Source organism: Monodon monoceros, unplaced genomic scaffold (assembly GCF_005190385.1).
Source record: "Monodon monoceros isolate NGI ecotype Baffin Bay Population unplaced genomic scaffold, NGI_Narwhal_1 Super_Scaffold_2, whole genome shotgun sequence".
In the NCBI taxonomy this organism is placed as follows: domain Eukaryota; kingdom Metazoa; phylum Chordata; class Mammalia; order Artiodactyla; family Monodontidae; genus Monodon; species Monodon monoceros.
Genome location: NW_021703776.1, coordinates 80,191,585 through 80,217,257, shown reverse-complemented (window position 1 = coordinate 80,217,257; position 25,673 = coordinate 80,191,585). Strand labels below are relative to the sequence as shown.

Genomic DNA, 25,673 nt, shown 5'->3' with positions numbered 1-25,673 from the left:
GAATTGGATGAGAGCTATAGGATTCTGGCTCCTCTGGTGTATAATTCTACACCATTATACATTTGTGCCGTCCACCTTCCTTTGGGCTCTCACCACAATTATTAACATTTTATCCATGCCCAAAGACATCTTGGAAGGGGCCTTAAGTCTTTTTCATAATTTGCTGCACTTCCCAAGCGAATGATCTCACTCCCTACTTCTTTAAGGAAAATGTATAGACTCTCCAGGGTCTCCTGTAGTTACTTTTCTCCACCTCACAAAATTTTTAAAGAAACTATTATCTTTTTCCTTCTCCCCTTGACATGTTTATTGCCGCTCTTCTTTGATGGAGGAGGAGCTCAGTGGCCTTGTTTGGAGAATAACCCCTGCACTCATGTTCATGATCCTTCCTCTTCTCTCTCATGCTTTCCTCTCTCAATTGCTACCATTTCTTTAGTCTCTCCCTCTTCACTGATACTTTGTCTTCTGCCTACAAATGTTCTCAAATATTCTGTCTGTGCATGAGAGTAGAGTGATACTTTAAAACACCCTCAGGGAGAACGAAGTTTCTTGGCTTTTGAAGTTTCTGGGCACAGATGGATTAGAAGATGCATTAGAAGTTTTGGACCAGAGGGAGGAGGTGAGAACCAACGTTCCATAGGGGCATTTAAGAAGGGGTTACTGCATCTAGATTTTTTTGATGATGGTCATTCTGACTGGTGTGAGATGATATCTTATTGTAGTTTTGATTTGCATTTCTCTAATGATTAATGATGTTGAGCATTCTTTCATGCGTTTGTTGGCAGTCTGTATATCTTCTTTGGAGAAATGTCTATTTAGATCTTCTGCCCATTTTTGGATTGGGTTGTTTGTTTTTTTGTTATTGAGCTGCATGAGCTGCTTGTAAATTTTGGAGATTAATCCTTTGTCAGTTGTTTCATTTGCAAATATTTTCTCCCATTCTGAGGGTTGTCTTTTGGTCTTGTTTATGGTTTCCTTTGCTGTGCAAAAGCTTTGAAGTTTCATTAGGTCCCAGAAACAATAAATGCTGGAGAGGGTGTGGAGAAAAGGGAACTCTCTTGCACTGCTGGTGGGAATGCGAATTGGTACAGCCACTATGGAGAACAGTATGGAGGTTCCTTAAAAAACTATAGATGGAACTACCATATGACCCAGCAACCCCGCTACTGGGCATATACCCTGAGAAAACCATAATTCAAAAAGAGTCATGTACCAAAATGTTCATTGCAGCTCTATTTACAATAGCCAGGAGATGGAAACAACCTAAGTGTCCATCATCGGATGAATGGATAAAGAGGATGTGGCACACATATACAATGGAATATTACTCAGCCATAAAAAGAAATGAAATTGAGCTATTTGTAATGAGGTGGATGGACCTAGAGTCTGTCATACAGAGTGAAGTAAGTCAGAAAGAGAAAGACAAATACCGTATGCTAACACATATATATGGAATTTAAGAAAAAAAATGTCATGAAGAACCTAGGGGTAAGACAGGAATAAAGACACAGACGTACTAGAGAATGGACTTGAGAATATGGGGAGGGGGAAGGGTGAGCTGTGACAAAGCGAGAGAGAGGCATGGACATATATACACTACCAAACGTAAGGTAGATAGCTAGTGGGAAGCAGCCGCATAGCACAGGGAGATCAGCTCCGTGCTTTGTGACCACCTACAGGGGTGGGGTAGGGAGGGTGGGAGGGAGGGAGACGCAAGAGGGGAGAGATATGGGAACATATGTATGTGTATAACTGATTCACTTTGTTATAAAGCAGAAACTAACACACCATTGTAAAGCAATTATACTCCAATAAAGATGTTAAAAAAAGAAAAAAAAAGAAGGGGTTACTGCAGAAGTGGGTAGGTCACATCATGAAGTCATACTTTCTAGCAGCTCGCACCTTCGGGACTCTGAGAGAATGACGTGGGCAGACACCACAGGGGAGTAAAAGGTAGTATAGAAAAACTGTAGTTATTACAAGCCTAACTGATCTCTTTCTAAATTTCAGTGCATTTCTGTAGAGGAATAACTTAGCTGTCAAATACACTTCTCTGGGTAACTTCTTTATAACTCCACATAGTTATGGAAAATACTGCTGCCAACATGATTTTTAAATTAGGCCAATTAGACTGAAAAGTCAGGAGTCTAAGACGGACTATATATAAGGAAGGAAAAAAAACTGTTTTAAGAAAGAGATCAGGCTAGCCTTTTCGAAAGGAAAAATAAGTACATTTATTAAATTCGAATGCCTAAATTTAAATGTTTCCTCATCTAATTCAATTGTATCACATAGATTATTATTAAACACGTACTGTGTGTCTAGCTATGCTAGAGAATGCAAATGTCTGGCTTAAAGTTAGCCTTTTATAAGTGGATACTGTCATTATTGAATTACTTTTGCTAGTTTTCTGAGTTCCATAAGGTTAGGGCCTGTGCCTTTAACGTTTTGAAACCCCAATCCTAGTGTAGACTAGGGTGTAGAAGACACTAAATAAACGGTTGTTGAAGGAAAGAAAGACCACTAAGATGACATATTTACTGGTACTCCATTTCCCCCAATACACAAACTGTGATGGCAGTCACAGTTTGCTTCTAATGCACACCCCATGTACCATTAGAATACTCATTTTGTTTCCACTTTGCTTACAATTCTGACTCCTCTTTGAAATTCTAAAGGTGAATATAGGGACTTTAACTTTTAATTTTTTTAATGTCTAATACATAATAATAGCCATAGCCTCTTTGTAGAGATGAAAGTTAATCTGCCTTTTCTGCTCTGGCGAGACATTGTAGGTTCTTGACTATGGGAGGGTTGTGACGTTAGTAATGTTTGGGGAAGATTTATCAAGTAATTGTGTAGAAACGGATCGTTATGAAGAAAGACTGGTGATAGGACTGCCAGGTAGGCACGAGGTAACAAGGACCAAGGTCTCAGTGTTTTATTGACTTTTACAGTTGATATGGCAGATATTGGGTATGGATGAAGCATCTTGAATAACGGGAGTCTTTGGAAATAAGGATCTGAGGAAAATGCACATAATACTTCTTACAACCAGACTTAGAGTGGTTTGTACTCTCTCTGTCAGTTACTATTCATGTTAGTCTTTTCTTTAGTACGGAGTTTTAGAAAAGACAAAAGATCCTGTATCCTGAGAGAATGTTGACGTACTGTGATGATCAGTTTTATGTGTTAACTTGACAGAGTCACACAAGGAGTCAAGGTATTTGGTCAAACATTATTCTTGGTGTTTCTATGAGGGTATTTTTAGACTTACACTTAAATTGGTAGACTGAGTAAAGCAGATTGCCTTCCCCAATGTTGATGAGCCATATCCAATCAGTTGAAGGTCTGACCTTCCCATGAGTAAGAGAGGATTTTTCCTGCCTGAATGCCTCTGAACTGGGACATTGGCTTTTACCTGCCTTAAGACTTGAACTGAAATATTGACTCTTCCTGTATCTTGAGCCTGACAGCCTTTAAACTGGAACTACACCAGTGGCTGTCTTGGGTCTCCAGCTTGCTGACTTGGGACTTGTTGAACTCCATAATTGTTGGCTCATAAGTGCATGAGCCAATTCCTTATAAACCTCTTTCAATATATATATTGAAATACATACATACATATATATATGTATATACACACACACACACACACACACACACACACACACATATCCTATTGGTTCTGTTTCTCTGGAGGGCCCTAACTAATCACCTTCTTTATACATTTTCCCAGTGTAATAGGTGATTTCTCTCAGGTTCACATGGATATTAAAACAAAAAGAAACAACATTTGATATCACTTGCATATTCTTTCTACTAAATATACTGTCAGTGATATTAAAATTAATACCAACCCTTGCAATTTTGTGTTCTCTCCTATCTTAAAATAATGGAACTTTTATCTAAAATTCATTTCCTAGTGATATATTTAATGATTGCTTGGATCTTCTTTACTTGCATTAGGTTTTAGCAAACCAGACAACATGTAAAATAATAAGTAGTTTGAAGTTAACATAGTGAAATTTCCTAAAAGAAATGGTCCTTTGGTTACTTACTGCCATTCCTAAATATGCCAAGATCTTTTTTTTCTTTTTTTTATGATGAATACTTTCATCTTAAAGGTTGAACACTTAAACATTTTGGAGCTCTCCCATATCTTCAGATAGTGGAATCTTAAAAGTTTTGTATGTTTCAATGGCTGTGAATTAAAGTAACATTGATGATAAAATGCTGGTTTTATATATATACATGTACATATACATACATACATACATATACACATACATTCATATATACATACATATGTATATATACATAACATAGGTGTGTCAACACATATATCTGTATGTATTCTCCCTGTAAAGACTTCATGCATGCAAATATACTTAGGTGGAAATAAAGCATACTTTCAAAGAATGACCGATATCGCCAGTTTTCAATATTTAGCAATTATGAAAACAACTACCAGCACAATGACGTTGATTATGATGATAAAACGTGCATATGGGATGGGCAAGTTTACACGACAACAAGGAGATTGGCATCATGGCACATCATGGCTAATGATGTCGTGAGTGTATTTATAAAGAAGAGCAAGTCAGCTTCTCTATGTAGTTATCAGAGAAAATTGAGAAGACTGGAGGTTACTGTCTCAGGGTCTGTGTTAGAAGTATGAAGCAAACATGCAGTAAGAGGCTTGTAGATGACCAGAGAGCCTGATTTAGTTTTTTGTTGTTGGTAACTAGGCAGGAGAGGTCCAGACCTTACTGGATCTGAGGAAGTGGTCATGAATTTCAGAGAAAACACAGGGGAGGTGGTAGTAGGGTTAATAGAGTGGAACTGCCTACGGTCTATGATAATAGCCAACATAAGAAATGGGCGCTTGCATGTGCTGTGCTCAGAGGGTTTTTTCCTGACTCTTGTAATAAAAAAAATTTGACCTGGTTCAGATGAGTGTCTCCAGATGGAAAACTGTTCTTTTATAGACTCTTATTTACAACCTCTCCTTGACATAGGCTCTTAGATGTCCACTTAGCATCTCAAATTCAAGTTGTGCAAAAAAATTCTTGATGCCTTAAACACAAACTTATTCTATCCCAAGAGTTCCCATTTCAGTGAATGGTACCACATCTATCCTTTGATTCAGCTGAAAGCTGAGGACTCACCTTTTTTTCTTTAAATTTATTTAGCTGTGTTGGGTCTTTGTTGCCGTGCACGGGCTTTCTCTAGTTGCGGTGAGTGGAGGCTACTCTTTGTTGTGGTGCACGGGCTTCTCGTTGCTGTGGCTTCTCTTGTTGCAGAGCACAGGCTCTAGGCATGCGGGCTTCAGTAGTTGTGGCACGAGGGCTCAGTAGTTGTGGCTCACGGGCTCTAGAGCACAGGCTCAGTAGTTGTGGCACACGGGCTTAGTTGCTCTGCAGCATGTGGGATCTTCCCAGAGCAGGGCTCGAACCCGTGTCCCCTGCATTGGCAGATGGATTCTTAACCACTGCGCCACCACGGAAGCCCGAGGACTCATCTTTAATTCCTCCTTTCCCTCCCTGCTGCTGCTACTACTACCATTGCTATCACTACGCCTACTACTGTCACCACCACTACTGCTGAAACAGTCCCATAACTAGTCTTCCTGCTTTCTTTTTCTACAAGGCATCCGGAGTAAGTTTTTAAAACTAGATCATGCCTGATTGAAACTCTTAATTGATTTTCCAATATACTTGGGAATAAAGATCTGAACTTGATCTCACTGGCATAGACCTTATCTGCCTTCTGCTATATCTCATCCTTCCCATTCCCACCTGTTTGTTCCAACACCAATGACCTTTCTGTTCCTTGAACGTGCCAAGCCCTTTTCCAGCCTCACTACCCTTTGCACCTGCTGTTCTCTCTGCCTAGAATTCTCTTTTCCTGGTTTGTTACCTGCCTCCTTTTCATTCTTCATGTCCTTATCACTTGCTATTCTTCAACAGACAGCAGAAACCACTCCATTTTTAGCAGGAAGGAATCTCACACGATAGATTAGTGCTTACAGTTTTTTGGGAAGAGCTCCAGATTGGACCTTCAAGGGTGAACCCAAGAACACCACCCCAGAACTGGTCCACCAGCACTGCCTCATCAGGAAGTGGGGGAATCAGGAAACCACTGTCCCTACTTCTGGCTTCAGGTTGTACCGCTGTCACCATGCCACAAGCAGGGCATGGGAGATGGGCTTGTCCAAAACATACCAGGAGATACAGGCAGCCCGCTTATAATGATCACTGTCCTCTGGCAGACTCACTTCTTAGGTTGTCTCAGGGGTCCAGATTCCGTACCCTAGCCTACTTGGTTACTGTGTTTGCTTCTGTCATCTCCAATGGCTGGGATTACGTGGACTATAAGCCATTTTCTACTGCTGGTGGTATTTCCAAGACTAAACAGAAGCATTTCTCACAAAACCTGACCATTTGAACTCAATTCTAGATCTTGTAATAATAAAAATCAAAAGCAGGACTATAGTCTAAGTTTTCCAATACCGTTTTAAACAGGCTACTCAGAAGTCACTGGGAGAGTTTACTAGAAACACAGATTTATTTTTTTAATTCCTTCCTGGAAATAATGAAGTCCTTGGTGAAGCTCAAGAATCTGTTCCTTATAAAAACCACCAGTGTCTCTGGTACATGGTTAGATTTGAGAACCAGGAGACTAGAAGTATCTTGAGGTCCCTTCCATATTTTGTATGATAATTCATAAGTACCTTTTACATACATAAGCAGTGGTATTAACTAAGATAAGAGCTATAAATGGGCCTGCAGTGTGAACTGACAGGTCCACTGTGCTGCTACGGCTCTGCATTGCATGTGGTTGCAATTCAGGGCAGCCCAACCCAACACTCTGAGCCTGCAGCTGGGAGCAACTGTGACTAAACTGATTCCCATACTAGCTGACTCATTTCATTGCTTCCTGTTTCTCTTATTGTAGTTTAAAATGTTTGCCATGGAGAGCCTAGTGCACTGCCCTGTGCATTGCAAGCGCTTGGTAATTACTAGTTATATATACATGTTTATTAAAAGAAGGAAGGGAGGGAGGGAGGAAGGGATAGAGAGAGGGAGCCTGGAGTTCTAGAGGCCCCTTTACCACGCTTATCAAATTATGTAATTTATTTCTCTCAACTTTTTAAACTCTAAAATGTAGATTATGATAACTTTTAAATTATAGGATTCTTAAGAGAATCAGTTGAGCTAACGAATGAGAACATGGTAAGAAATATTTAAAAGTGAGCTCTAAAAAAGATTACTTGGCATTCTTGCATAAATAGGTTTTCTTAAAAATCAGTCATTAATTGCTAGAATGTAGAGGTATGAGGTACTGGATTCTGATACAGTCTTCAGCTTTATTTTCTTTGAATTGAATTCTTGGATTCCTGATTTCCTTTAAGTCCAACATGATTTCTTTCAAACACTGAACATGAAATGGCTTTTTATGTTCATTAGTGGTCCCAATATCGTGCAATTACAGTTCTGTCTGCTCTATACCAACCTCCCGCATATTAAATCGATGTATAAAGTCGAGTGGGTGATTAAAAGGACCCTATGAACTATCTGAACAGAGTGTGCTTTGGTTCTGATGTTCTTCTATTTCATCGTGGACCCAACACCAGTTCAGTTAATGTCCTCTCTCCCCTTATGCAGCAATACTTAGTTACCCTGAACAGATGTCACTGTGCCTGGAAAAAAAATCAGTTTTCCAATAGACGCAGATCTTATTTCTCTGAGGAATACTTTCCATCACTCACCGTTGAGCCAGTATTTCTCGTTGCCCTGAAACATATGCATTGCAGCTAGAAGGATACAACCAGCTCAGGCAAGCAAGCCCCCAGAGGGCTTAGGGCACTTCTGGGGCACGCTGGCTCTTTATCTGGAGCCTGGAAGTGATTTTTTGACACACATCGAAGGGAGAACCTCATCAGACACTGAAAGTGGCACCCTGGAGTCTGCAAAAACCTTCCAACTGCTTCAGTTGCAGAAACATAAAAGTCAAATTCAAAATGTAGTAGAAAAATGAAAGGAAATAGAAGAGGAAAAAGGTGATAAAAAGAAATGTATGACTTGCTTTTCTAGTTAGCCGTCTTTGCAAAGTCATAGGGGGTGTGTTTTGTCCATTGAAGTCTAGAGTCCTTGGGCATCTAATGAAAATATCATGAATTTTCCAGTTGCTTTCCATGTTAAATTTTTGAAAGCAACAGGATTGACATCTGGCATCAATCCAGCAGATACAAAACAGCACGACAGAGCTCTTATAAGCTTATGTTTCTTGAGTTCGATCCTCATAAAAGCGGCACAGTTACACTTGAGGGACAGTATGGAAAATGGCTTTGCCCTGAATTTTGATAGCACTGTTGAATCTTTAAATCTACTGTCATTTCGGTTATTCTATCATTAGTCTTTTCCTCTGAAGTCCTTTGATGGCAATCGTGTTTTACAGATGAACCCATTAATTCACTGGAACTTAAGTGATTAGCTCTGCTTGGCAGTCAGGTGCAGAGTTAAGGTTAGATAAAAGTCCCTCAGGTTCAGGTGATTGCTAAGCCTTGAGGACAGCAACCAGACATTCAGAAATCATCCACCAGCTTCTCCCACCACATTTAAAAGAAAGTTTATTTACCTTTACAGAAAAAGTGCTTCTGAAGATTTTAAGGATCAGGTTGCTGGGAAATATATGCTTTTCTCCTCAGAAGCTGTGATTATAACTTAGGGAGAATTCCTTGAAGTAAAATGTATTCCAATCTGTGCGATACACACGTAATTAATAATTTGGTAAATATTTATTTGACTTGCTAATGTTCCAGACACTGTGGTAGGCTCCACTGGGGTTACAAAGATATGTAGCCCATAGAATCTGGCCACATTGATCAGTTAATTCATTTCTTCATTGTTTTATCCATTGATTTATGATAGTCAATAACTGTTTGATAAATTAAAGAAAAAATAGCTTATCAGGTAAGGCTGGACGTTGTAGGAAGCATCAGATGGATAAAGTATTAACAGGCAGATAAGTCTGGGTCATTCCAGGTATAGAAAAATAACATGACACTTTTCCTTCCCAAATAGATCCCAGAGGTGGAAAAGCATTACTAAACATATACTTAACGTTTAGTGAGCAGCACATACCCTGGTATGCCTGGAGTGTTTTGTGACATGGATGCAACTGAAAAATAATCTTAATATAAGTTAAATACTGATAAAATAATATAAAAGATAAGCATCCCTTTTGTTAATTTTCCTGCAAATTTATGTTTATTTGTTTAGTTTTCCTTCAACGGGGGAAAACAGAACAATTTATTATATCTCAGTCTTTGTAACATACTCCTCTAAATAAAATTACAACAAAGAGCAAGCCACTACATACACTTTAAAAATTCCCCTTCCATTTACTGTAGGAGGAAAACAACTCTTAAGATTAATTGTGAGGGTTCCAGCAGAGTATTGCCTAATTAGAGATGACCAGAGAAGCACCAGCCTTGGAGACTCCTTTAATTTGACAGCCTGGATACTTAGCATGTTTGAGAAGTAGTTCTGCAATCCATTCCATTAGTATCAACCTCTGGAACTTAGCTCAAACAATGGTAGGGCACAAAGGAATAACTTGCTTCTCTGAATTACAAACATTTACTGCATTTGCTTGCATTGTTTTTCACCCTTTTAGTAGATATTCTATTACTAAAATAAAAGAACTGTTTTATGGAAAAATTGCTCTCAGGTGCAGACTGTGGTGAACTTGGGGATCCAGCCATTGCAGTCTTGAGTATAATTTCTACCTGAAGGTTGGGTAAGAGCGTTTTTGAAACGATGTGAGCAGCACTTAAGCACTGCTTCTATTATTTTCATCAAACAGTTTTTAATGCTGCTTTGTTCTTCCGTTGTTGAAGCTTCACATTAGTAACTGCTGATTGATGCTCAGAAGAGAGGAGGATTGTGGGAGATAAGTATGGCATACTAATTCCTCTAAATTTGGGGATGGGAAAAAATGCAGAAAGATGTGAGGAAATGTTATAAACATTACAAAAGATAAAAAGAATGATCTGCAGAGGGATGATATGCTGATGTGTTATCCAGACAATAAAAGCTCTTTCCTTCACTGTCAGTTCCTAAGTAGAAACTCCCTTAGTTCTTAAGACCTTTACTAACTTACCTACATCAGTCCCCATCTTCCTCTCCTTCCCTCCAGCCCCATCTCTCCCTGTGCTTCTCTGCCTTCCTGCTCCCAAAGCCTTCCTTCCATCGCCAGCCCTTTTTAACCTCAGAAAGCAGATATGTTCAAGTTTCTTCTCTCATAAAAGAAGAGTAAAAAGAAATAAGGACACCTCCCTTGTGTTAAACAACTAGGTGGGAGGAACTCTTTTCAATGTATACATATGTCAGATTACTACAGTGTGCACTTTAAATATCTTACGATTTTTTTAAAAAATTATACCTCAATAAAGCTGGGGGGAAACCCACAAAACACACCTTCTGTACACCTCCTGCCCAGCTGAGGACTATCTGATCTCTTTCAATCACAGCTTCCTTTAAGGAGCCAGGGCTTCCGGGTTTGGCCACTACATCCTGTACCAGGATAGGTATTCCTGAGTTTTCTTTTCCTCCAAGGTGGCTCTGTGTGGTGGCATGCCATTGGTACTGATGCTGCCTTTATTTAATATTTTGATATTTTGTTCATGAATTTCTGCCTTAATTTTGGTTTAAATTTTTTTTCATTAATGTAGTATTTATTCTGATTACTGAGTTTTTTGCCCCTTAATATTTGCATCCAATTGAGTGCCTCACTCACCTCACCCTAGTTGTGGCCCTGTGTTTCCACCAGGACATTTGGTCGGTAACTCAGGATAGTTGTAGCTACCTTGAGTCAAGTCTCCTCTCACACTGTTGCTCTCCGTTTCTGTGAATGTCATCACGTTTTACCTGGTTGCCAAAGCCAGAAATCTAGGGCATCCTGGACCTGCCTTCACTCTTTCCCTTATCCCCATCTCCTTAACCATGTAATCAACAATCATATTTTGCCTCCTTAGCTCTTTAATATCTTTCTTCAGAGTAAGATAAGACCCTCATAATTTCTTTTCTGAATTGCTATAATCGTCCTCTATTCATTTTGTATCGTTATGTCCCCCCATCCTTCCCTAGTTATATGGTTGCAGCCAGAGAAATCGTTCTAAAATGCAAATCTGGTCATTCCCCTTGACTACTTAAAATCCTTCAGTACCTCTCCACAGCCTAGGATAGAATCCAGAATCCTTAGCAAGACATATAAGAACCTTAATCATTTGGCTCTATTAAACCCTTCATTTCCATCTTCTGCCACTAACCAATTAAGACCTTTGCTGGAGTACTTGCAGGGCCGTAAGTGGGCTATTTCCTCACAGCTTTGAGCCTTCTAGTGTGCTATTCCATCTGCCTGAAATTCTCTTCCTTTAAAATTCAGTTCATAGGTCACCGTCTCCAAGAAGTCTTCCAGCTGTTTACAGTCTGAGCTAGGCATCCATTCCGTCTGCTCCCTATCATTTAGTGCTTCCCTCTCATAGCTTTTATACTACTTACTAGTAAGTCTGCTCGCCATGCCGTGAGCTCCTTGGGGGCAGGGACTATATCTTTTAACCCTTTGTCTCTAGTGCATGATACATACAGTTCTTGGCACAAAGTGGGTATTTCCCGAATTATAGAAGATATCAGTCTGGCGATCATTTTTCTTTTCTTATTTTATTTATAACATAAACAACATTTCCTTTAAAAACATTTTCATATATTACTAACCTTGTATTGGGGTAGTTCATGATGTGTTGTATTGGCCTAGAATTTGTTATTCTTGAATATAGACACCTCAATCCCTCCCTACCCTACCCTACCCGCTCCTGGAGAAGTTACCCCATCCGGCTAATCCTAGTAGGAACAGAGATCCTTAAAAATCATGACTTTTTCTGGGTGGGAGGGAGGGGACGCTGCCCTGCAGATGCTGGACCTGCCGGCGCCAAGGGTGCAGCTGCCCTGCTTGCACCTGTGACACTGGGGCAGAGAGGGAACGGCTACTTCTACACTCAGTGCTCAGAACAGTGGGCACTAAGAATGGTTTGTAGCCATTAGCAAACAAACAAACAAAAATCATGACTTTACATAGGAGATCCATGAGGCAAGACCAGGGGTGCAGGCAGCTAGAGTTCAGCATCAGACAGGAACATAAAAATTGTTTCTCATTCTTAAGCTTAGACCTCCAGATACAAGACTTTATCAAAGCAAGAGACCATTGTTGGCCAGCTTAAATGCCTCTGGCTTAGGAGCTGGACAGAAATTGCATGAACATCTAGTCCAGGCAAGGAACCTAGAGGGGCAAACATATCTCAAGGGTCTGATTGACCCAGATTAATACAATTTAACAGCAAATGTGTGACAGCGTCATTAAATCTAACTAGGTTTGCCTAAGCAGAATCCAGATGAGACACAAAGATCTAAAAATAAAATAGTATATTTCAACACTCAAGAGCTTTCTTGATCACTTTAAGGCATGCTAAGAATTTTCCATAGATATGACAGTTACGAGGCAATTAATGGAATACTTTGCAAATCAATTGCAGAAAAAGGAGGAAAAAATGAGTAAGAAACAGCTAAAGTAAAACATGAAACTGCTATAAATATAGATAATAGCTTCCATTAAAAGTGTCTTCCAACATTGGAAAGTTTAATCACAGTTACACTCAAATCGTTGGTTACACTCTATTTCACAGCTCTCCAGCTTGGGAAAATCTATGCACCATTAAACATGATAGGTTCAATGTTTTTTATAATATCTGGTCAGCAGTGGAAAATTTTGTTAGCTAATTTTATTAACAAGCTTTAGTTTCATTTAATTTTAACAATAACAATTAAAAAGCAAGTACAATTTTTTTTAAATCCATAGACAACCTTTAAAATAAGATTAGACTGGCCTATGCAAAAGTAGATCCTAGAATATAGTAGAATTGAATTTCTGGAAAAAAATAATGTGTTTTCCTATTTGAAAAAGACAAGTTTAACTTTTACCTCAAGCCGTACACCAATATAAAATCACAGTGAGATCAGATCAGGGTCTTATGTGTAGTAGCCAACCATAAATCAATTATTTAAAAAATGTAGATAATGCATATCTAATCTGTAGAAGAGGAGGAATTTTTCTAAACTTAAAGGAACTGAGGGAAAAAAATCACATAGGGAAATAATAGATTTAACTAAATAAAAAGCTTAAACACTATGAACAAAGTTAAGGAGAAATGGGGAGAAAGATTTGCTTCAAATACAAAAGAAAACATTAATATATTGAATATCTATAATGGTTATACAAATTTCTAACAACCTCCCTCAAAATCCTAAAATACCAATCAACAAAGAACATATTCAAACAATTCACACAAGAAACTGCACTTGACCATGAAAACAATTAAGCTTTAGCAGTGATCGATTAAACATAACTTGAGGCATCATTTTTCACCTATTGAATTAGAATATATATGCAGGAGAAATATTTTGGGTTGATGAGAGGGCAGAGAGATGAGAGTGCTCCTTTATATGGCTGGCAAAGAATTAAATAGGTTATAAAATAAAGAAAACTTCCTGGAAAATAACTTGCCAGTTATTCTCTTCTTACACTTTGGTTCAGAAATACCTCTTCCAAGAGCTTTACGCGAACAATCTGAAGTAAAAAGTATCTGTGCGTGAAGATTTTTGTTAAGGCTTTTACTGTTAGAAAAAATACACAAATGGCAGTAAAATGGAATATAATATAGGCATTAATATTACAGTAGTTTAATGAAAAGAGAACATCCTTTTAAGTATAAAATGCAAATCCTATACATGGTGTGATGGATAGGACATACATATACCAAAAGACTGAAAGAAGAATGCTGGTCTGTTAAAATGAGTGTGTATGGTTGGTAGCTTTATTATTAATTACTATTGTTTTCTTGTATTTTTCTCTATCTCCTTGATTTTCCAAAAGGGGCATTTATTATTTTCAAAATCAGGAAAATAAACATTGCTAATAAAAGGATTCGGTTGAAAATGGATCACAACGGAATAATGTTAATATAACACTTCCTATTATTTACCAACCTTCAATAAATTAGCAGATTCTTTGTACCCATGTTGACAATTTGGTTTCTTGTCTTGTCACTTGTTATTCCAGTCAGTGACTACCGTGATCTTTAGGGGAGATGCCATATCTAATTAACATTAGTGAAGTTTAAGGCAATTATTAAGTTATTTACTTCTCCAGCCAACTCTTCCCTGTTGAGGGCTTGGGTAGTGGAGCAAGGGGAGGGGAACACCATTCTTTGTGATCATTTCATGAGGGGTGGTTAAATAAACCAATCATTAGGCTACAAAAAGAATTTGCCCATAAAGTATGACCTACTAATTTTCTGATCTTGCGTCTGTTTTACAAGGTTGATATTTGGAAGGCGATTATTTTACTTTTGTGGGATTTGACATTTGTTAGGAATCAACTCCTGAAGGAATAAATGCATTTAAAGTAACCTTAACTAAATTCAGAGTTAGTAAGGAACTCTTCCATGGTAGGGAAGAGAAAAATTGCAGCTGTTGTTGTTAGAACAGTGTAAACTCCTATATTCTGCAGTTAGGAGAAGCAATGGAAGTAGTTTTTGAGATTCTGAAATATTCTCAATTTATTGTTCAGGGCCACAGTATTTTCCCATTATGTGCTGCTGGAAGAGTTCACCCTTCCCAGGATGGCATATTGAACACATCTTCCAAGTGGAGAGTTATACTGTGTCCTGAAGACAGACAGCTCCCTTCCCAACACTTTTTTTTTTTTTTTTTTTTAATACAGGTCACCCAATGTTGCCAGCAAAGACATAGAGAGTGGCCTTAGCAGTCACTATCCTTGGTGGGTGACAACTAGAGGCCTTTGGGACTCAACGATGAGGCATTTCCTCACCATTCTGTTTACCTCTTACTCTACAGCAAGTCTGTATATCTGTCATTACTACAGAGTTTGATACAATTATAGCAAAACTTCAAAGATTGCAGTGTGAACATTTAAATGCCGGTTCTCAGGGGTGTCTTCTGACTTTAAAGATACAGAGAGTGTTGGTTAGGCCTCCCACTCCTCTGTCAAGGCCCTCCTCCCAGGGAAAGCCTGACGTCCTCTTGTGATTAGGCAACATGGTCTTTTCCATCCCCGCCTTTCACTTCTGGCCCCATCTCCTCCCAGCCTGTTTCTCCCTCCCTCAGAGTACCAGGGCATTTGTCTTCTCTCCATCCTACCCCACAGCTGCCATGGAGAAAAGCTTCCTACATTCCTTTACCTTCAGATCCAAATAGTAGTTCATTTATAGTAAGATTTCCATCATTCTTGGTTCCATTTGCATTTAAAAGGCCCCAAGGGTCTGAGTAGCCTACGGGATTAAATTCTGATAGAGTAGAATTCCTTGAGTTGTCTGGAGAGTCCTGTGGGGATTGGTGCCCCTTCCTATCCAGCTGGCTCTTTTCTTGAACAAGGACGCATAATGAAATTGATCAGCTCCACTCTTACTCTCCTGCTCCCATGCTCACCTTCTCCCTTCCCAGTCTCATCTCTACAGGTACACAGGCTGCATCTCAGTGGGCCCAAGTGGGATTTCATTTCTCCAATATTGTCCATAACTGAAGTTTTGGTCCTTCTGGCCAGCGCTAGTAGCAGTAGCAATAAATTCAGAAGCAGCTCCAACACAAGAATTTGTCTTTGCTTTGACTGCCTTATTTACACAATTAGAGCTTATCTTTTATTGTTTCCTCTGGCCAGCTTCTTTATAATAACCTACTTTATAGAGAACCTCCCACCTCACAGTTCCCTGTCCTTGTCATCTTAAACAGAGGAAAACAGACCCCCCCAAATGATATTCAATCAGTCCAACAACGGCGATAGATACATATATCCTCTCAGAGTTCAGTCATATAGCAAGAGTTTTACTCCTGATAATTCAGAGACTTCTCATATATTTGGTATATACATAAATTGTATGTATGTATGCAAACACAAAGAAGTATTGAGTTATTATTACAAGTGAAAATACAATCTACAATTGTTAGTGGGATAAATTTGCAGAGGTAGATCTACTTCTGGCCAGTCCCTCCCTTTTTGTAAATATCCTTTCCAGCCACACTACCCCCAATCACACCCCACACACACTCTATTGTCATTCTCTATTTCATTATCTTGAGAGTGATTTTGTTGAGGACAGAACCATGACTTATCATTCAGTTGGGAAACTGAGGCTATTTGGTTTCCTTCTACCCATAAGTAAATTTTCTTCTATTAGTCATATAAAATAGACCCTGTGCTAAGTATCTTAAACACATCATCTTGTTCCGTCATCACAGTAACTCATTACTGTAGTTGGCATAGTTCCTATTTTACAGGTAAGGATATCAAAACTAAGGATGGTTGTTACCGTCTCAGGTCGCTATTGTGCAGCAGGGCTCAGGGAGAATTCTGTAGAGTCACATGGTCAAGGAATACGCTTTGTTGGAGAATCTTACAAGCCAATGTCGGCAAGAGAAGAACATGCTCCTGGAGGCTCAACATCCCACAGAGTAGTGGATAAGGAGCAACCCCGTGCTGGATACAGAGTGGGCTTATGTTCTAGTGGAAGAACATTGCCCTAACTGCTCTCTTCTTACGAGGCCAGGGTATGAGCTTCTTGTTAAGCTAGTGCAGATATATTGGTTTGGATGACAGGTAATCTGCATTTAGTCGTCAGCAATGTGAGAAAACCAGCTGCTCCAAATCTGGGCACCCTGGATCCCAGGGCGAAGTTGTAGCCCCTCTTCTGAGAACACTGTGACCCTAACCCTTGGGAAAAGTGAGGGCTCCAACTCTAGCTATTTTATTGTTCAGGTGATTGAAAGAGCATTTAGGGTTACTTTTTGAAAATTCTGCTTCATACCCCAGTCACACAGGTTGTAAGTGTGTGTGTATTAAATGAATGCAGAATTTAAACCGAGATCTCTGTGACTCCAAAACTGATATGCTATCCATTGCCTATAATACTTAACAACCTTCTATTTTCTTCTTCTTTATCCACAACTTCTGAAACTCTCTTTCATTGCCATCCCGCTCAGCTCTATTTCGCCACAGGACAACCACACATCTGCCCTTAAATCTTTTTTTAAAACCACAGGAAATATTTATTTTAAGTGAAAATATCCTTCTAAATCTTAGAGACTCCTTTTACCTTTTCTCAATGATACCTAGGGTTCTATTGATCACTGAATAGATGATGAATAGACCTTTCTTGGGAAAGTTTCTTCATCTAAAAGTACTGCTCTCCCTTGCATTTATAGGGCAAGAGAGGAACCATAGTATTCGTTTGCCTTGAGACTCCCATTCTACCACCATCACTAGAAAATTACCCTTCTTTAAAAGTCCATGCAGTCCTTATATATTAATGCCACTCTCCCCCAATTCTTGTTGGCATCATTTATTCCCATTTTAAATATTGATTTTTCTTGATAACTTCAATTGCTAAACATATAACTTCTCCCATTATCTCCTCATTAGTTTTGAAATTAATCTAAGCATCATATTGCAACGATTTTCTTAATCCTAATAAATTTTCCTTCCAGCCCCGTTCAGCTACACATTGGCATGGGTATATTTAGGACCTCTGTATTATCTGGTGTGTTTTTTAGGGTTCTCCAGGGAAACAGTACCAATGGTATATATATAGAGAGGTTTATTTTAAGGAATTGGCTCACATGATTTCAAGGGCCGGCAGGTCCAAAATCTGTAGGCCAGGCCAGTGAGCAGAGGCCTGGCAGGCTGAAAAGGGTTGAAGTTATAGTCTGGAGTCCAAAGCCAGACTGGAGACAGAATTCCTTTCTTCTCTGGGGAATCTCAGTGTTTCCTCCTAAGGCTTTTTACTGATTGGATAAGATCTGCTCACATCATGATGTGAGCTCACATCACGTCTGCTTTACTCAGTCTACTGATTTATGCATTAATCACAACTAAAAATTACCTCACAACAACATCTAGACCAGTGTTTGATCAAACAGCTGGACCCCATCCCACAGACCATTCAAGTTGACACAGAAAATTTAATATCCCATTTGGTGTTTGGTATGGTTCTGCCTTTGAGATTATTAATGACACTCTCCTGATTTGATTTTCTTCCTGCTTCAGGGGCCACTCTTCAACTTTCTTGTCTCATTGTTCCTTTTTTTGGATAGCTCCTCTAAATATGGCTACCAAGATTTGATCCTTTGCTTTTCTATTACTCATTCTTTCTTCACAATCCCATATACTCCCAAAGTATCAATATCACCTGTGACCCTTAGATTGTGCTCTCTTTCGCTTTGTTCTCACTTCCTTCTACTCATGAGGGCCCCTTTAATTTTCTGGAAAATATGAATGTATATTTTCAAGACTTACCTTCGTATGACATTTTTAGAGTTCCCACTCCTCATAGGTTTAATTGGCAATTCTTCCTTTGTACTCTAACGGTACTCTAAATATATGTATCAGAGAACCTGCCACAGAGACTTTAATATATGTCTCCTATTGGATTTAGTGCAGAGAGTTAAAAGGCAAGCTACAGGATGGGACGGGACATTTACAATATACATAACAATCAAAGTGCTTGTATATAGTCTGGAATACCTATTAAGAAAATAGTCCTACAAAGCAATGAGAAAAAGGCAGACAACCCAATAGGAAAAAAAACCACAAAGCAACCATGTAATTTGAATATATACTTCACAAATTAAAAAAGTTAAAATGATTTTAAATTCCATTAATAATCTAGGAAATTCAAGCTAAAACCACAATAAGGTAGTGATATCTACCTTATCTACCTTTTGAGAATGGCTAAATTTGAACAAACTGAGACTATCAAGTATTGGTAAGGATGTAAAGCTACAAGGATTATTGTATACTGCTGGCAGGAGTATAACTGGCTCAACCACTCTGTAAACCAGATAGGCATTTTCTGTTGTGCTTGAAGACATTCATATGGGCCAATCTACCAGTTCCATTCCTAGTTATATACTCAATGGAAATACACATCCATTTGTAGCAGGACATATATAAAAGAATGTTTATAACCATAATGTGCATAATAGCCAAACCAGAAATAACCCAAATGTTCATCAATGCTAGCATAAATACACAAATGATAGTGTCTCTATATAGTGAAATACTATTCAGCAATGAAAACAAATGAATTACACATAACCATAACAGTGAAGGTAATTCTCATAAGCAAAATCAAAAGTAACCAGGTAGATAAACTGATTCCATTATATAAAGTTCAAATAGGGAAATAAGAATGTTTGATTTTATTTATATAAAGTTCCAAAAAAACCAGGCAAAACTAAACTAACAGGTTTAAAAGTGCACATCATGCACATTTAGGTGGAAATGATAAGAAGTAAATCAAGGAAAATATCGTCAAACTGGTTACCTTTAGACAAGAGGATAGATTCGTGATTGGGAGAAGGTACAGAAGGGTCAATGATGGCACACAGGGTGGAGAGCAGTTGTCTGAAACTGGCAGCAGTGCTCTATCTCCTGACCCATGTGGTGATTACCCAGCAATAATTCATTGAAGTCTATGATTAGGCTTTGTTCAGTTTTCTGTATGTGTATTATATTTTATAGTGAAAATCTCTCTATCTATAGATATATAAAGATGAAAACAGGTAGAAGTGAGCTAGTGGAGTTGTAGGGTGATAGGCACCCTGACGGGGACGAGGCAAGCCAGTGATTTCTGGCTCGTTTGTCACATGCTTTGGGGCTGAAGGAATTAGTACCACATTAGTCCGGATGTCATGTATTGTTTTCCACTGAGCTCACAGTAGAGAAAGGTAATCAAGGGTGACAGGAAAGTGCTGAGCTTTTAGACTTCAACAACCTGGGACTAACACAGTCAGGCTAACAAGAATGCACAGAACATAAGGTGCATGGGCTCCCAGTTCTCAAATGAGTAGAAAGAAAAAACCAAACAGGCTTTCCCAGACATTCTTTATCCACATAATTCTGAGAACCTGCAATATTGGTCACATTTGACCATGAATCCATCCCTCTTGTCATGGATCTGGTTCCATATTCTGGAAAGCAGCAGAACCTCTCCAGGTCAGACTCTTCAGATGCTGCCCCTGCACAGGGCACTTAGTGGTTTTCTTTTTTTTTTTTTTCCCGGTATGCGGGCCTCTCACTGTTGTGGCCTCTCCCGTTGCGGAGCACAGGCTCCGGACGCGCAGGCTCAGCGGCCATGGGTCACGGGCCCAGCCGCTCCGCGGTATATGGGACCTTCCTGGACCGGGGCACGAACCCGTGTCCCCTGCATCGGCAGGCGGACTCTCAACCACTGCGCCACCAGGGAAGCCCCTACTTAGTGGTTTTTGATGCCCTGGATGGAGTTGCGGTGCCGTTAAAGTCTGACAGGCCTACAGACAGGGGGACCACCAAGCCACCTTCTCCTGATAACTTCAGTGTGTTGCTTGAGGACGCCTCTGCCCCAGGTGCAGAGCTCTGCCCCTCTCCCTAAACCTCATCTATCAAAGTGAGGAGGGGGATATTCTCTTCCATAGCATCATGTCAGAAAGAAACAAGTCATAGCAAAAATCACTGGGAGCCGAGTGGTAATACACAAAACAGGCCATTTCCCCAAGCTGAGCCCATGTGCCAGGAGAGACTCCAACATCCGTCACCGTCTGCTGACACTACCTCCACTCTCCCTTCAAGAATCAGGTGCTAAGTCCATAATCTCAGCCTAGATCATCCACTCCATTATGGTGGGTGTGCTCAAAAGGACTCCCTTTATTTTTTCTCTCTGATCTTCTCTTTATCTCCTTTCCCTCCATCATTGCCCCACTCCCATCCCTTCTGCTCACCTTCCCTTTATCCACATATACTTACGTGCCAGGCATTGTGCTAGGCAATGTAAAACACGGTAGCAAAAAAATGCAACACGTTCCTTCTTTCATGAAGGTCACAATTTCCTGACTCCTGGCCTTAGTGTGGATTATCTAACAACCTCAGAAATGTTTGAATAACTATCTCACAGAAAAGGGAATGCAGTCCAAATTTATTTTCTTCCAGGGGGACTTTAGTCTACTATTAACTCATAATTCATAGTAAAAAGAGCAATGGGAGAGAAGGACCCGCCCAATCACCTAAAGACCATAAGTCTTTCCAACAAAAGCGACTAATGTCTAGGCCCTTGCCTGGGCCAAAATACCCTGTTTGTGTAACATCTATCATATGTAACATATTTAAACGCTTGGTTTAATTAAGAAAGGAACATTGGCTTCTAAAAAGTAAATACAACACATACTTGACATTTGATAAGTTCTGCAGGTGAACAGTTAAGTAGAGATATGAGTGGAGGGAGAGAAGTATCAATAGAAAAGGGAGAAAATGACACCTTAAAGAAGAGAAGAGAAAGGCTTACTAAATTCTGAAATGTTTTCACACTTTATATTGAGAGCTGAAGAGAGTGATTACTTTATCTCTGCCCTTTGAAAGTCTAATTGTTTAACAGAAGCTTCAGCTCTCCAGCTGCTCTCATCTCAAACAGAGACTTCACTGGGGATGAGTTAACCACAGCACCAAACAGGGTCCAATAGGAGACAAGGCGGCAGCACAGACCAGACCAACGTTGACCTAAGGCTGGTTGAATTTAAATTAGGACCTTGCCTGGGTGTTTTTCAATCCCACAATAACCCAGTTGTGTTGGAGTGGAGAGTCGATAAAACTGAATTAAGCAAACACGGAAATCCAATCTCTCCCCTGGGCAGGAGTCCCTGCTTTTCTTTTCACCATTCTTCTCACCACTGTGGTCTGATCCTTTAGTATATCCTAGGGCAGGGATCACACTCTTTTTCAGTAAAGGGCCAGATATCCCAGCCTTTCAGGCTAGACAATTTTCTTTGCAACTACTCAGCTTTTTCATTGCGGCCCTGAAGCAGCCAGAGATAATATGTAAATGAATGGGTGAGGCTGTGTTGCAACAAAATGTCGTTTACTCCAACCGTGGCAGGCAAGAGGAGTGTGGACCATACTTTGCTGACCCCTGTCCTAGTGACTAAGACTGACAGCCTTGAGTCCCACTTAAAGCTGTCGTTACGACATTTATAAGCTTCACCAAGTCTCAACCTCTCTCGGTAGCTATTTGCTCATCTGTTAATCGGGGATAGTAATGCCTGCCTTACGGTAGCCAGAGAATTAAATCGAATCATTTATAAAAACTGTCCAAACACTACCTGATTCATATTAAGTCTTCAGTAAAGGGAAGGTGTCTTTAATACTCACTCACTAATTCATTTGTCCCTTCATTCATTCCATGAGTTGGCAGACATTTAGTGAGTGCCTATCATGAGTTACATATTTGGTAAGGCTGGGATACCAGAATAATGTCTATCCCTAATCTAAGGACTCACATAGTATAGGAGGGAAAATGAACATGTGAATAAGCATTTATAGTGTAAGATCAGTGCTAAGGAAGATACCATAATTCAAAAATGCTTTGAAAACTAGGAAGGGTGCATCTAGTTTAGCTGTGAAGCTTCCTGGCTTTGAATGATGCTCTTTACACTTACAGCCGTTGAAAATTTATTTCTCTGTATTGGGTTTGGGATAGCTCATAAAATCTAAGTAGAACATATTCATAAAGTGGGGGGAATGGAGGATTACCCATGAGAATCGACTAAAAATAATGAATGCAGGGAATGAAGGAGAAAGGGAAAAAATAATCTCCAAGGTTAAAAAAATGTGTCTTTGTGGAATAACTGCCTGGATACTAAACCTTTTTTTTTTTTTTTTTTTTGTGGTACGCGGGCCTCTCACTGTTGTGGCCTCTCCCATTGCGGAGCACAGGCTCCAGACGCACAGGCCCAGCGGCCATGGCTCACGGGCCCAGCCGCTCCGCGGCATGTGGGATCCTCCCGGACCAGGGCACGAACCCGTGTCCCCTGCATCGGCAGGCGGACTCCCAACCACTGTGCCACCAGGGAAGCCCCTAAACCATTTTTGATTCGAAATATGGATTTGAGGAAGGGTCATCATTCAAGCTAATGAGCCCCTGAACTTACTATCTGAGAGGGATCTTCCTGTATCTGCCTCTAAGAAGGCAGATGTATGTATCTAGCAATTGAAAGTAAAACACAAGTCAGCATGATGCCTGGAAATCTGTGTTCCTGGGAAAGAGGCAAGGTCCCTGCTCCGTCGTAAGTGATTGGTTCAGGAGGAAACTCCTAAAATCTCCAAATCTTTGAATTCCAGCCAAGCTTTTCTTTTCCCTGATAAGGAATAGGTGCTCAGATAAAATGCGTGCACAGTACTTTCCGTCCAGTTTGTAATCTCATGTGAACGTGTCACTGTGAGGGGTGCATCTGTAGCTGCGCGGTCATCGGGAGAGCAGCTCTGGTGGACTCGGCTCCCGTGATGGGCAGATGGCTGCAAGTGGGCAGCAACTTTCAGGGGCTGTGGACATAGATGGTGGACAGCTGTCTGAAGAGGGGCAAAGCTGGTGGAGAAGACAAGCCTGCTGCCACAGAGCAGTAGAGATCACCTTTGGTTAAGTAATGACGTATCTGATGGGGAACCCTAAAATAATGGTGTGGGCATGTTGTCAGGGGCTGGTTGTTCTGCACAAGGATGTGCTGAATATGAGGCATGATCAACACAGGAGTTAAGAAGTCAAAACACCGGCTGCCTAACCTTTTCTTTTCTCTACCTGCTCACTGTTCCTTCAAATATTTCTAAAGTACTTATGTATTAGTTCCAGAATCACTTCTCAGTGAATTCTAAAGATAAGTGAGTTTTTTTCTTGTCCCAAAGCAACCATAGAAGCGAAAATATTGTACTGTAACTCAGATGCATGCGTGTTTGTGTGTGTGTGTGTGTGTGTGTGTGTGTGGTGTGTGTGTGTCTGTCTGTGTGAGGGTTTGTAAGAATTACTAAGGGTAAATTGATAACATAAAGAGGAACAAACATTCCAGGTGTCAGATGTCTGTGCTCTTTTGAAAAGCACTGAGGGTGTTGCTCTTACCATGAACGGTACCTGAATATTAACAAAAAGTTAGAAGTAACAAATATTTACAGAATTGGTTACCCCCTTGCGTCTTCCTAAGCAAAGCACACTGCTAATAATGTTAGTTGGCAGTACACCAGGGCAGATAGACAATGATAAAATGGGTATATTAGGGGCAAATAGCTTACTGACGAGTTCTAAATCTAAAACACCCCTTCCTTAATTAGCTTATTAAATAGATTGTATCGTAAGGCACAGAAGAGCAAGACCTCACTATCAGAAAGAAATAACTGGAAAAATATACACACAAATATTTAATGTATGTATATTTATTGCATTTCCTCAATTCTATTATGATTTATTACAAAATAAATTTGATTAAGAATCATTTTTTTCTGGACCTAATAGGTATTAAAGATACATAACAGCTAAAAAGCAAGTTCCAGTTATTTGGAAACTTCAGTATGTGGCAATAACTGTTTCTTGATCAAGGAAGTGTGTGTTATATATATATTGTTGGCACTCTTGTTGAAGGACGAGCAAACTGGCCAGGCAAGACTAGAGGTGAGCTTATAAACTAAGGAGACAGTCTTCTACTGACAATCTCATTGTCAGTGGGCAATAAATAGCCACCAGTAGGGAACTTGCCAGTGTATAGTAGAGGGTGTGCCACTCATGCTATAAAAAACTTTGGTTCCAGTTCCATTTGTGCCTCTATGTGACCTGAGGAAAGCCTTCTATACAGTAAGTTCCATCTTTAATTAGACCCTCTGAGAAAAATAGCCCCTGGATGTATAGACAGGGTTTTATCACCCTATTTTATACTCTTTCAGCATCTCCTACTTCTCGCTTATAGCAATTATTACAATTATAATTCAGTTATTTGTATAATTATATATTAATTATGCAATCTAGTGTGGATCTCATTCATCACTCCCTCCAGCTTCTACCTCAGTGCCTGGCATATGGTTGATGCTCCCATTATATTTATTGAGCAAAGAAAATTATTTCACTCTCTAGGCACCAGTGTTTCCATTAGTAAGATGAGAACATTACACTAAAAGATCTCAGCAGAGCCCTTTTCACCCTAAAATCCTGTGATTAATTTTATTTTAATGTATCCTCATTTAAAATTTTATATCAGAGGAAATTCTAGGTTTTAATGATAAATTGTTTGTTCGTGCATCCAAAAATAATAGTAGGGAAAGATTTCCTCTAATATGCACATTGTATATGGTAATTTTAGAGGTATAAAAATTAGCTAGTGAACTAATTTTTAAAAATGGACTAGCAGAGTGTTCTCCATTGGACTATAAGCCCCTTGAGGGGAGGGATCACGCTTTACTCATCTTTTTGACTCTAGTTTCTAGCATAGACCCTGGCACGCATCTCTATTGAATTAATAAGGGAGGTTGAGTGAATAAAGTAGTAGGAAAATAGAAAGAAACAACCAATGTAATGGAGAGCTTTGTAAGCAGAAGTCTCAGGAATTTGAAGGAAAAACAGGACTAGATAAACGTACTCAGGTGGGAAGCATTAATGAGAATGCTTTACAGAGTATCAGACACAGACATTTCTGATTTTAGAATCAGTTTTCAAATTGTTATTTGAAAAAATCGTATTTTTTATCACCTGCATTTAA

General features: G+C 39.6%; 1 protein-coding gene and 1 non-coding gene across 3 annotated transcripts in view; both read left to right on the top strand.

Annotated features, from left to right (window-relative positions):
* Positions 1–25,673, top strand: part of GRM8 (glutamate metabotropic receptor 8) — a 755,282-nt gene that overhangs the window by 531,216 nt on the left and 198,393 nt on the right. The window lies entirely within an intron of this gene.
* On the top strand, positions 11,979–12,109 carry LOC114902137. Its single transcript, XR_003795371.1, has one exon. It is a non-coding gene; the product is annotated as a small nucleolar RNA SNORA43 (small nucleolar RNA).